The sequence below is a fragment of the Prionailurus viverrinus genome, chromosome E3 (genome assembly GCF_022837055.1).
Source record: "Prionailurus viverrinus isolate Anna chromosome E3, UM_Priviv_1.0, whole genome shotgun sequence".
Classification (NCBI taxonomy): Eukaryota; Metazoa; Chordata; class Mammalia; order Carnivora; family Felidae; genus Prionailurus; species Prionailurus viverrinus.
Window position 1 is genome coordinate 29,161,514 of NC_062576.1, and position 12,057 is coordinate 29,173,570.

The window sequence follows — 12,057 nt, forward strand, 5'->3', positions numbered from 1 at the left end:
GCTGATCGCTCGGCCCCTTGCTCTGGGAATCAGAGCCTCGGTGAGTGTCCCAGAGCCAGGTTGGGTGGGGGGGGGGGGCGGTGTGAGACACCGGCCCGAACTCTTCTGCGGGGAGCGCCACAGCCCCCTGGGTCCCGCCACGTGTGCGCCCCGGTCCCAGCGCCGCGGCAGGTGAGGCCAGGAGCGGCACAAAACGCCGCGCTTCCCGGGCCCTGCAGGGGGCGCTGCGGAGCCAGCAGCCTGGGACCCTCCCCCCTCCTCCCCCCCACCCCCGGGGCCGCCTCCTCTTTCCCACCGGGGGCAGCTCCGGGTCTATAAAGAGAGGCTTCCCGGGCGAGCCGGGAGATTTGGACGCCCCTGCCTGGGAGGTGTGCCAGATCTGAGCTCTCCACCCGGTTTCTTCTCCGCTGTCCCCCCAGTTGGAGATCTGTAAGTAGGGTGGTACTGGGGGGTGGGCAGCTGGGTAGGGATCATCCTACAGGGGCTGGGGAGCAGCAAGGTGTTTCTGTTGCCATCCTTGTCATACGGTCAAGGACTCTGGTGAGGAGGTGGGGATTCACAGTTTTCATTTCTCTGCTTCATCAACCTAGGTTTTCCCCAAACCTCCATCTCCCCAGGTAGCCAACCAGAAGTGCCACCTTGGGGGCACTTGTTAAAGACAAAAATTCCGGGCTCACCTCCAGTTACACTTGAATCTCCAGAAAAACTGTACTTAAAAAAAAGGAGGAATCCCAGATGATTCTTACGAGACACATCTGGGAGATGTGATCCCTTCAAATCTCAGAGGAGCAGCTTCCATTGGCTTCTAACTTTTATTCTAGGCACAGATAAAGTACAGCTGAACTTCCCTAGAAAGTCATTTGCAGTCACAGAGGCGGGCAAAGTAACGCTCTGAGTGGATTTGGAAGCCTGGCTTAATTCTGTTGAAAACGTGCTAAATCAGTGAAAAACACGTGGGCAGATGCTTCGCAGAAAGGCGAGTGCGTTTTTCGTGAGTTTAGAGGATGTGTTTGTTGATCACCCTAGAGAGGGAGGGCTGGTTATGATGCAGTTGATTTATCACAGGCCAGTTTTCTTCCAGACTCCCCTCCCCCATTCCAAAGTTAAAAAAAAAAAAATCTTATCCAGGTTGACCCCAAGGGCTTCAAATACCCAGACAGATGGGACAGTTTCAATTTGCATCCATGACCTGCAGGTGTGTTAAGTAAGAGTGCCCTGGGATTTCCTGTGAGTAGCTGGCACCCATGTTGCTCTGAACGTCCCCACAAAGTGGACCAAAGTGAGAAAAAGTCTGGCTGACGTCTGTTTCAGTTTTCCCCCTGCACAGAGAGCTGGTGGGGATTTTGCTGCCTGAGGAAGGGCGCCATTCAAAGCTATGCTGATCAAGACGTTAGAGAAAATAGTTAGAAACCCAAGGAGAGGGTTTGGTTACAGTGTTAAGAACTGAGAGATTAAATGGTTAAGTGGCCAGGGTTTGGCCAAGGGAAGGCAGGTGGATTGTTAGTAAACCGATTTGCATAGTTGTGTTTTGCTTCGTCTTCTCGATTGGTTTAGTTTCCTTAAAGGTACCAATGGAGAGGTTTCTCTGTTTTGTTTGTTTTGTTTTTACAGAGAGGGAACTGGAAGGTGCTGGGCTGAAAGGCATTGGATGGCAAGGTGTAAAATAGGTTGAATTTCTGTGGAAGGAAGTCTTCCATTGGTGCTTTTCCATTGAGATAGCCACCACTGATGGGATACTTATGTACCAGGCACTGTAGCAGTGTTTGATTTAATTTATCTCATTTAAATGCTGCAATAACCTTTTAAGGAGGCACCATGATGCCTGTTTAGTCAAAAGGCAGCCGAGGCTCAGGGAGGTTAAGTAACTCGCCCAGCCTCACACAGCTAGCAAGTGGTGGAACCCATTCCTGGGTCTGTCTGATACCAAGGCTGTGTGGTCTTGACCCACCACCTTTTGTCTTTACCATGAACAAAACGTCTTTTGGAGTCAAGTTTCTGGGGGGACCAAATGCTTCCGGAAAGCAAGGGTTTATCATCTTCTCTCTGGAGAAAACATAAGCTGACCTTTTGGGAATTTAAAATAAAACGCACCGTTTGTCCCCTGGTGGTGTGGTAATCTAGCTGGGGCCGATGGGTAGACTGCCATCCCAAGAGTCTAACTCATGAACTAGACGAGCTTTCTCCAAGAAGCTTCTGGGGCTCCCCTGGTAAACACCGTGGTTTTTTATTTTCGCATCTGAAATAGACGTGTTCTTCCGTACAAGGTATTTGTTATGGATTTGTTATCATTACTTTTCTGTCCGAGGGCTGAGATTGAGGCAAACATGGCCATGTATGGTAGTGTTTTCCATGAGGCCATACCCGGCTCGCTTGCAAATTAGCGTCGTAACACAGCTTTGTTGGTCGTGACTCTGGGGGATTTCTTGGCCGTTGTCCTTCCCATTTGGGAACAAGTGGAGGGGCCCAGAGGAGAAGACATTTGGGAGGAAAGGAGGATTATTTTTCCCTGCTCCTCTCTTATTTGGAATTTTTTTTTAATTAAAAAAAGGTTTTTAGCCACTCGGGTTTATTAAACTACTGCTTTCCAAGATAGGAGTAGAAAACAATACCTGGTGATTATCTTTGCCAGACCATATTGCACTGGCAGTGAACTAACTCCCAGGCTCCACAAGACCATAAAGATTACTGTCCAATCCTGTAACGAATTTCTCTAACACTCTTCATTCGGGGCAGGCCCCCACAGTCTCCTAATTCCGTGTCTTCCTCTGGCATGGTCTCCTCTGTGTTCCCTCTTCCCGGAGCTCTGCCCCACCAAGGTTTGGCCAAACCAGCCAGTCAGAATCGTGACTTGACCGACCGCCATCCGAAGTGATTCACCTCCAAGGACCTGGGTCTCCTATTCAGCATTTGGTGCTCATTACTGACTAAATCAGTTAGATTAGGACTTGTGATCTTAGGGACCTGCAGGGGAACGTTCTGGAGGCTGTTGATGTCCAGGATCAAGGAGCTGGCAGACTCGGTTCTTGGTGAGGGCACTCTTCCAGGTTCGAAGAAGGGTGCCTTCTCGCTGGGCACTCACACGGCCTTTCTTGACAGTTTTATTTTGGAGGAGGAAGGGTCTCTTCTTTCTTCAGCACATCGGGGCCAAGCAGGCGGACGCCCTGTTGGAAATTGAAATGGATTTCCGTGTAATTCTCAAATCAGATCCGTGTGAGATTTTTCCGGAAAACCAAGTCCGCTGTTAAATCCGCTGGAATCCTAGAATGTCATGAGCAAGTTTGGAAATCCTCCACACCGAACTTCACAAACCTCCGTTTTCCCATCTGAAAAGTGGGGGTGGGGTGGGGGAGAATAGCTCATGTTTGGTGAGCACTTTGGCCAGTCGACACGCTGAGCCCTTAACTGGCATCATGTTACCTACCATCTTTGCAACAACCCTTGGGAGTAGATACTGTTGTTGGCCTCTTTTTACTACTGTGGTCTGAATAACTTGCTCAGGATAGCTTGACTGGCCCAGGAGGAAGACTGGATCCTGCAGATCTAGCTCTTTGTAACTCTAGAGCCCGAGGGATTACCCTGTCGGGAGGATTAAGTGGGATAATGCACACGAAGGGGGTAGCATCCCCTGGCCTCTGCCTCACTTCAGTGGGCGATTATTTATCACGTACGTGCCCAGAGACCTTAAGGATTGTGCTTCATGTGGCACAGCTGGTGCTTAGCAGAACCAGAAAGCCTATCGTGTGACCTTTATGTCAAGGAGAAACTTGTCCCTTATTTTCCTTTTGTGTCCTGCCTCCATAATCCCAATCCCTATTTGGCACGAAGGTGGTAGTTAGAACCTTCCACTTGAAGATGGCCACACTTGCTCCCCTACGCCAGGCACATCGCAAATTCCAGTTCTACTGGCCCATTTGTGATTTCATTTCGGGTCATCATGGCATCCTGGAAGGGCTCACCTAGGAATGGGAACCTATCTGGCTTTTCAGGTGGCTCTTTGGCTCCCCGGGGTCTCTCCGCCTTCCTCCCCTGACCTTGAAACAGTGGAGCTATGGCCACACTTTGGAGGAAAGGCTGAGTTCGGAGAAGGCCAAGAGGGAATTTGCAGGAATTTTGTAAGGCTCAGGTGAGGGAGGAACTAGTTAGTGCTGTCCTTTGCTCCTGCACGGGGGAGTCCCGTATCTTGAACCTGCATTAGTGATTCAAGGGTTTGGATGGAACAGCCCTCATCAAAGTCCCCAAGAAAGGGCCCACAGGACTCGACCCCTGCTCACTCATGCAGGCTTGAACTTGCCCCATTACTATACCCGTTCCTTCCTTCCCCTGGTGAAGCGAACCGTGGAGCAGATGACGTAGAATCTCAAAAGGGGCCTCGGTCTGAGACCGCTGGGTCCTGATCTGGGGTCACGATTGCCAGTCCCCCGTCTCCTCATAGAATGCCTGTCTCCCTGAGCCCCTTCCTCCTTGCCCTCTCGATTCTTCCTTATCCCCTAGGTGTAATCACGGTCAATGTATTCTTGGGTGTCTTTCCAAAACTTTGCTACGTCGAATTTCCTTTTTGTCAGACAAAAAAAAAAAAAACTGGCATTCCGGACATTAGGATTTTTTTTCCCCACTTAATCGTAGATCTTCAACATCTTTCTCTATCGGCATGTTTTGGCATGTTTAAAAATCAGCTGTATAATCCTCTAGTATTGGAAAGTACAGCTTCTTACTGAAATAACCCCTTATGGAAACATACCAGCTGCTCCCCATCACTTAGAGTGTTTCAGGGAACATCCTATATCTATTTTGGTCTAATTACATGAATTTATCTGTAAGATCAATTCCCAGCAATGCGATGGCCAAGTCAAAGGGCACGCGCATTTAAAATGGATAGATATTGAGAAATGTCTGTCACATTCGAGACTGTACATTAATTGTAAGCACGTTATGCCAGGGCTGGAAGATACAAAATACCCTGGGGCTTTGAGGGCCAGAAATGACCAGTTCTCTCTTTCCCAAAAGTGTTCTTCATAGGAGCTATATCGTGTCTCTTGCTAACCAAGTTCTCTTGGTAGGAGAGAAAAATAATTTCACTCTACTAACTAAAAAACTTCCTTCTGGAGTTACTTTATTTATTTCTTAATGTTTATTTATTTTTGAGAGACATAGAGAGAGAGAGGGGCAGCATGAGCCGGGGAGGGGCAGAGAGAGGGGGAGACACAGAATCCAAAGCAGGCTCCGGGCTCCAAGCTGTCGGCACAGAGCCCGAAGTGGGGCTTGAACTCATAAACTGTGAGATCATGACCTGAGCCGCAGTCAGACCCTTAACCGACTGAGCCACCCAGGTGCCCCGGAGTTACTTTAAACACAGTATTTAAGTCAGGGGAGATGTCCCAAAGCAACAGTGAAATGGTCCACTGCTCGCCTTTTTCCAGTTAAGGTGAAGTCAGGCTTCCTTGGGATCACACCCTGGGGAGGTGGGGGGTGGTATGATTGATGGGGGGAGTGCGGAGGGGGCCAGGCCTTGAAGCAAGCAAGAGCTTTTCTGCTAAGAGTAGACTGGGCATCGGGTGAATCTGGGTTTAAATCCCGACTCCAGCTTTTGCAAGAGAAGGCTTTTAATTTAGTTTACTTTCCAGGACTTCTGTAATCTCACAGGAATAATAAATTATGCTCACCTTGCTGAACACTTAGGACACATAGCATGCTGGGGTATTTAATAAATGGCCTGGCCCGATACCCCATGAATAGAAGAGGCCCAGTAATTACAGTGGCTATTACCAATAACAGATTTAGAATCCAACTGTCTCATGCAGACAGCTTGGGGCAGACAGAACTGATGCATCTAGGGATCCTGGACCCTCTCCTGTTTCCCTCTACACGCCCGGCTCCTTCCACACCTGCCCCAGGCCTTGAACTAGTTTCTCCAATGCGGAGGTCCTTCCAGCTGGTGGACTATGTCCTAGACCGGGCTCAGAGGGCATTCATTTTGTCTGCACAGCGCTTAAACTGTGTGATGATTTGACTTGAGTGGCGGCTGTTTCACACCTAAAGTCAGACTTCTGGGTCGACTGCAAGCCTGGAAGTTCAGGGTCCACATACTCATGAGGTGACCCCGGCTGGAGTGAAGGAGCTACCACCATCTCTAGGTGGGGCAAGAGGGCTCTCGGCCCAATTGCTCCCGTGACCCCTGGGGACACTTAGGTTTGTGTCTGTGGTCCAAGCTCTTGAGCCGGCCGCTTGGCAATAAAGTCTTCAGGGAAGCTGTCGACCAGGCGTGATGATGTGCAAATCCTATACTATTCGGGCCCTGGGGTATTTGATTCATTTTTTATTAGTGCGGAAGCAGAAAGGGCAGGATCTTTTTACTCCTGCGTCCCTCTGGGGAAGATAAAGCTGATGTTAAAACACACCAAGCTGAACGGTCTTGTGTGGTCTGATTCCAGCCCTTTGATACGGAATCACAGATCCCATAGAATGTCAATGTCAGGCCAGCCCACTTTCTCCCCCCAGATGAAACATGCAAGGCTCAGAGCGGGAGAGTGACTTGGCCACAGGCACCCCGCGAATTCGTGGCCGAACTGGGACTTGTAACCGGGTGGTTTCACAGAGGCTGAAGAACGGCTTGTTTGTGCTGAATGAATGAAGCTGTGTGGTGTTGGCGAGGAAATCAGGAACGCGTGCACAGTGGACACACTGAGCCGTGTCGTGTCACACGTTGCTGACCTCATTGCCACAGAGCCCTTTGTTTTCATCAAAAAGTTTGAGAGCACCGCTTCGATCCCTGAAGCGTCCTTAGTGTCCATCTGTCCTTCGTAATACCCCTGCAGGTGCCCCTTCAGCCCCCGACCTCTGGGCATCTGCGTCTTGTCTTGGGATGTGTTCACTGCCCCCGTGTCACCTCCAGCAGTTGGCCTTCCAGGTTGGTGTGGACAAAGTGGTGACTGTCCTCAGCCTTAACTGTCTTCTGCAGAGAGTCCTGGGTTTTCTTCTAAAGCAGTGGTTCTCACCGGGCACGATGTTGCCCCACCCCCCCAGGAGACATCTGGCAATGTCCAGAGGCCTTTGGGTTGTTAAAACTGGCAGGGCCAGGGGCGCATAGGCGGCTCAGTTGGTTCAAGAGTCCGACTTCAGCTCAGGTCATGATTTCACGGTTCGTGGGTTCGAGCCCCGTGTCGGGCTCTGTGCTCACAGCTCAGAGCCTGGAGCCTGCTTCGGATTCTGTGTCTTCCTCTCTCTCTGCCCTTCCCCCGCTCGCACTCTGTCTCTCTCAAAAATTAATAAACATTAAAAAAAAAACTGACAAGGGGAGGAGTTACTGGCATCTAGTAAGTACAGGACAGGGACGCTGTAAACAGCCTAGAATGCATAAGACAGCCCCTCCCCCAACAAAGACTGACCAGCCTCAAGCGTCCATGGTGTCAAGACTGAAAACCCCTACTTGAGGGGCACCTGGGTGGCTGAGTCGGTTAAGCATCCGGCTTCCGCTCAGGTCATGATCTCGTGCTCTGTGAGTTCGAGCCCCGCATCGGGCTCTGCACTGGTGGTGTGGAACCTGCTTTGGGATTCTCTCTTTCTCTCCCTCTCTCTGCCCTTCCCCCACTTGTGCTCTCTGTCTTTGTCTCTCTCTCGCTCTCTGTCTCTCTCAAAATAAATAAATAAACTTAAAAAAAAAAAACAAAACAAAAACGAAAAACCTCCTTGGAAGTAAGGACCACAGCAGGGAACAGGAGACCAGGTTTTGTTTCCGCTTAGCACAAGGAGAGTCCTCTGACTGGAACTGGGCCCCTGATCATTGCTGTTATTTTGCAAGCTACTTTTTATTTTCTTCCTCCCAGTGCCTCCCCTAATGCCCCACCTGGGACTTTTTTACCTGGTTGTCACCGTCCCAAATTTTTGAAAACTCAAGGCTCTGGGTGCATGCTGAGGCACGTCCTTATAACGATTAAGCCAAATTATCCCGAGCCTTCTACACTGATCCAGGATGTTTCTCGGGTGTGCCTGTATTTCCTGTCCTCAAATGTTCTGCCTGTTTCAAAGAAGACAAAGCAGGAAAGATCACCTTGAAAATACACCTTTATTCAGGTTCCACCATAGCTGGCTGTGCCATGATGGGCAAGTTACTTAACCTCTCTGTGCCTCTGTATCCTCGTCTGTAAACCAGAGTTGATGGTGCACCCTGTAGTGTTTCTGAGGGGATTAAAGGAGACCATAGCTGGTACCCAATAAAGATTTAGCGGCTCTGATTACTAATATTAATATTATTAACTTGCTAGGCTCACTACATTTTCTCAAGGGCATATTTGTGAGATTTCATCGGTGTTTGGTGGGAAAAGAGGTCTGTGGCCAAATGTTTTGGGGAGCCTTGGGTCTAAAGGAGTAAAATCGCTTTCGGGTTTTAGGACCTGCCAAAGTCTTGGATGTCCTGATACTGTCCTGCCTTTCCATGCACAGGTGGGGGGTGGGGATGTGGGTGGGGCGGGGGTGGGGGGAGGGAGCACTTTGCCAGTGGATTTAACCGCAGAGTCATTTTCTTTCGAAGAGTATCTCAATCTCCCTGAATCCCACCCAACTCCCACACCTTAATATTTCAAGGGATTAGGGTTCCAGGGAGCACACTCTGGGAAACGCTGTTCTCGGGTGAAGCCAGGCTTCCTCTTGCCTGTGACCAAAGCAGATTTCGTGCATCGTAACAGTCAGAAACAGCAAAGCCCTGAGAAGCAGCCAGCTTCTCTGTCTCCTTTTTTGGACAGAGGCGGACTCTTTACACTCGGTCTTGTTTGTGTTTTTGATTCTTAGATTAGACAGAGTTCCTGGCGACGGGGATTCCTGTGTCCTTGTATTTTTCTGTTGTGTTTTTTGGTGTTTTTCTGACTTTTAAGACAGCTGACCAACATTGCAATTAGAAGGAACCCAGTTCATTGACATGTTGCTCAGAACTTTCCCCCGAGCCCTCTTGAGTATATTTAGAAACTATTTTATAATTTTTATAATTTTTAGTTGATTGAGTGAGTGAGTGATTGAACCGGCGGGGGAGGGGTGGGGGGGGCGCGGTTAGGGGACCGAGGATCCGAAGTGGGCTCTGTGCTCATAACAGACAGCCTGATGTGGGGCTCGAACCCACCAACCGTGAGATCATGACCTGAGCTGAAATTGGATGCTTAACCGACTCAGCCACCCAGGTGCCCCTTGGTACTATTTTAAAAATGTTTCATTGCACACTAACAAGTGTACTTAACACTATTGAACTGTGCACTCAAATGGTTAAGGTGGTCAATTTTATGTAATGTGTGTTTTAGCATAAAGAAGAAAAAAGGAAACCAGAAGTTTTCATGGAAGTGAATACTTTGTATCAGAAAAGTGCACGGGGGGCGGGGGGGGGGGGCGCCTTGGTAGCTCAACGGGTTAAGTGTCCAACTCTTGATTTCCACTCCGGTCGTATCTCCAGGTTTGGGAGTTTGAGCCCCAGATTACGCTCTGAGCTGACAGTGCAGAGCCTGCTTGGGATTTTCTCTCTGTTCCTCTCTCTCTGCCCCTCTCCCACTCTCTCTCAAAATAAATAAATAAACTTAAAAAAAAAAAAAAAGGCAGCAGAACATCAGCCCCGTAAGCCCCCCTCGGCTTCTGTTCTTCCAGTTAAGACATCTGACTTGTGTCACCATAGGGACATTTTTGCTTGGTTTTGAACCCTCCTATAAACAGAATCACGTAGTATGTCCTTTTTTTGCGTTTGCCTTCTTGGTTCAAATGTGCACGTGAGGCACTGTGTTGGGTACCTGCTAGGGTCGGTTCACTTATTGCAAATTCTCCGTCGAGCTTCTGCCAAGCCCATCGGGCTCACGTGGGAGGCAGAAGGGCAGGGGCTGTGGAATCAGACGTGGGCTCAGAACCTGGCTCTCTTACCATTGAGCTGTGTGACCTCAGGCAGATGCCGTCACCTCTCTGGGCCTCTGTGTCCGTATCTGTTAGGGGGAGCTGACCGTAAGGCGAGATTCCCAACAGCGTGCTGATGTTACTTGCTGACCCCGCTGTGAGTGGTGACTATCCCTGCTGGTATTCAGAAGACTTGGCCCCGGCAATGACCTACGGGCCAAGTGGGAGGCGTGTGACAGCGATATGGCTTACACACGGAAGACAGTGGCACGCAGGTGATACAGTAGCATTTTTCCTTTTTTTTTTTTTTTAATTTTTTTTTAACGTTTATTTATTTTTGAGACAGAGAGAGACAGAGCATGAACGGGGGAGGGTCAGAGAGAGGGAGACACAGAATCGGAAACAGGCTCCAGCCTCTGAGCCATCAGCCCAGAGCCTGACGCGGGGCTCGAACCCACGGACCGTGAGATTGTGACCTGGCTGAAGTCGGACGCTTAACCGACTGCGCCACCCAGGCGCCCCTTTTTTTTCTTTTTTTTTTTTTAATTTTTTTTAACGTTTATTTATTTTTGAGACAGAGAGAGACAAAGCATGAACGGGGGAGGGGCAGAGAGAGAAGGAGACACAGAATCGGAAGCAGGCTCCAGGCTCTGAGCCATCAGCACAGAGCCCGACGCGGGGCTCGAACTCACGGACCGCGAGATCGTGACCTGAGCCGAAGTCGGCCGCTTAACCGACTGAGCTACCCAGGCGCCCCAGCATTTTTCCTTTTAAAGAAAAAGGTCAAGCGTGCAGAAGTCAATGCAACAGCGTAACCCATCTGAGGCACCCCATCCCTCAACCCCAGGTTTGTTACTTCAGATACAACTCCTTCCCACTGGCTCTGAAAAGAAGGCACCCTAAATACATTTTAAAAGTTTACTCATTTAAGTGATCTCTACGCCCAGGGTGGGCCTCGAACTCGTGACCCCGAGATCAAGAGTTGCGTGCTCTTCTGACTGAGCCAGCCAGGCGCCCCGAAAGGGACCCTAAATAGATGGAACCACAGTGCCATTGTCACATCGAAGAATTTAACAGATTCCCTAATATAAAGGATATTGTTAATGTTGAATTTTTCTTGATTATCTCCTACATTTTTCTTTCTGGAGGCATGGGTCGGGACTTTGTTTTTTCTTACAACCGCATTCGCTTTCTCAAAACTTTCCGTGTGAGGGGTGGCTTTTCATTTTATTTTATTTTTTTAAGGTTTCTTTATTTTTTTGAGAGAGCACAAGCAGGGGAGGGATAGAGAGAGAGGGGGACAGAGGATCTAAAGCGGGCTCTGTGCTGATGGCAGAGAGCCTGGGGTGGGGCTCGAACTCATGAACCGTGAGATGGTGACCTTAGCCGAAGTCAGAAGGTCAACCGACTGAGCCACCCGGGAGCCCCAGGGGTGGCTTTTTAAAAATGTGAAATGTGCCCTTGCTTCTGATTTGCCCTGTATGTGTGCGTTGTGGGGAGAGAATGTGTGTTTCTTCCCCTTCCTCTCTCCCTGTTAGTCTTTTATTGTCCTTGTTTGACTTTTTCATTGTGAAAACGTTCCAACATATGCCCAAGTAGAGAGGTCACTAGGACACCCCCCCCCCCCCAGGCACCTAGCGCTCTACTTTGGTAATGATCAAACTGGGCTTTGTTTGTCTTCATCTCCCACTTTTCCTCTGTGTCTCAGAACCCCCCCCCCCCCGCCAACGCTTCTAGTTTATAAATTTCTCTCCTTTTTTTTTCTGTATGTTCTTAAAGAAATGGAGTCATTTGTATTATGCTTTCCCACCTGTGGATTTCATTGCACCCCCTCCTCTTCCCCCCATGACAGTATATATAGTGTGTTCCCTGTGCCTCGCGTTTCCTGGGGTGTTGGACCCAGAGGCTTTGCCCGCTTTGGCCCCCATCCCCAGCCCTTTTCCTTTCTGGAAGAATATTTCCTTGGTGGTAGAGGCACTTTCTATGGCATCCCATCTGGGGGCACATCGTTCTGATCGACTCCTTACTGTGATGGTTAATGTTGATTAACACGTTTAGGTGACCCCCTCCTGATGTATCCATGATGAAGTGCTCTATCCACTTTTCGTCTTATACCGTGGGTCTGAAAGTATAGACCCCAGACCCACATTCCTCATCATCACCCAGGAACTTGTTAAAAATGCCAATCCGAACTGGAGAGTG

At 49.4% G+C, this 12,057-nt stretch overlaps 1 protein-coding gene across 4 annotated transcripts in view; it reads left to right on the forward strand.

The window, feature by feature from the left end:
* Positions 1 to 279: 279 nt before the first annotated feature.
* Positions 280 to 12,057, forward strand: part of MYH11 (myosin heavy chain 11) — a 126,017-nt gene continuing 114,239 nt past the window's right edge. For all 4 annotated transcript variants that reach the window (XM_047838895.1, XM_047838896.1, XM_047838897.1 and 1 more), the window contains exon 1: positions 280 to 429. The gene's annotated coding sequence lies outside the window, so the exon portion shown is untranslated. The remainder of the gene's footprint in view (positions 430 to 12,057) is intronic.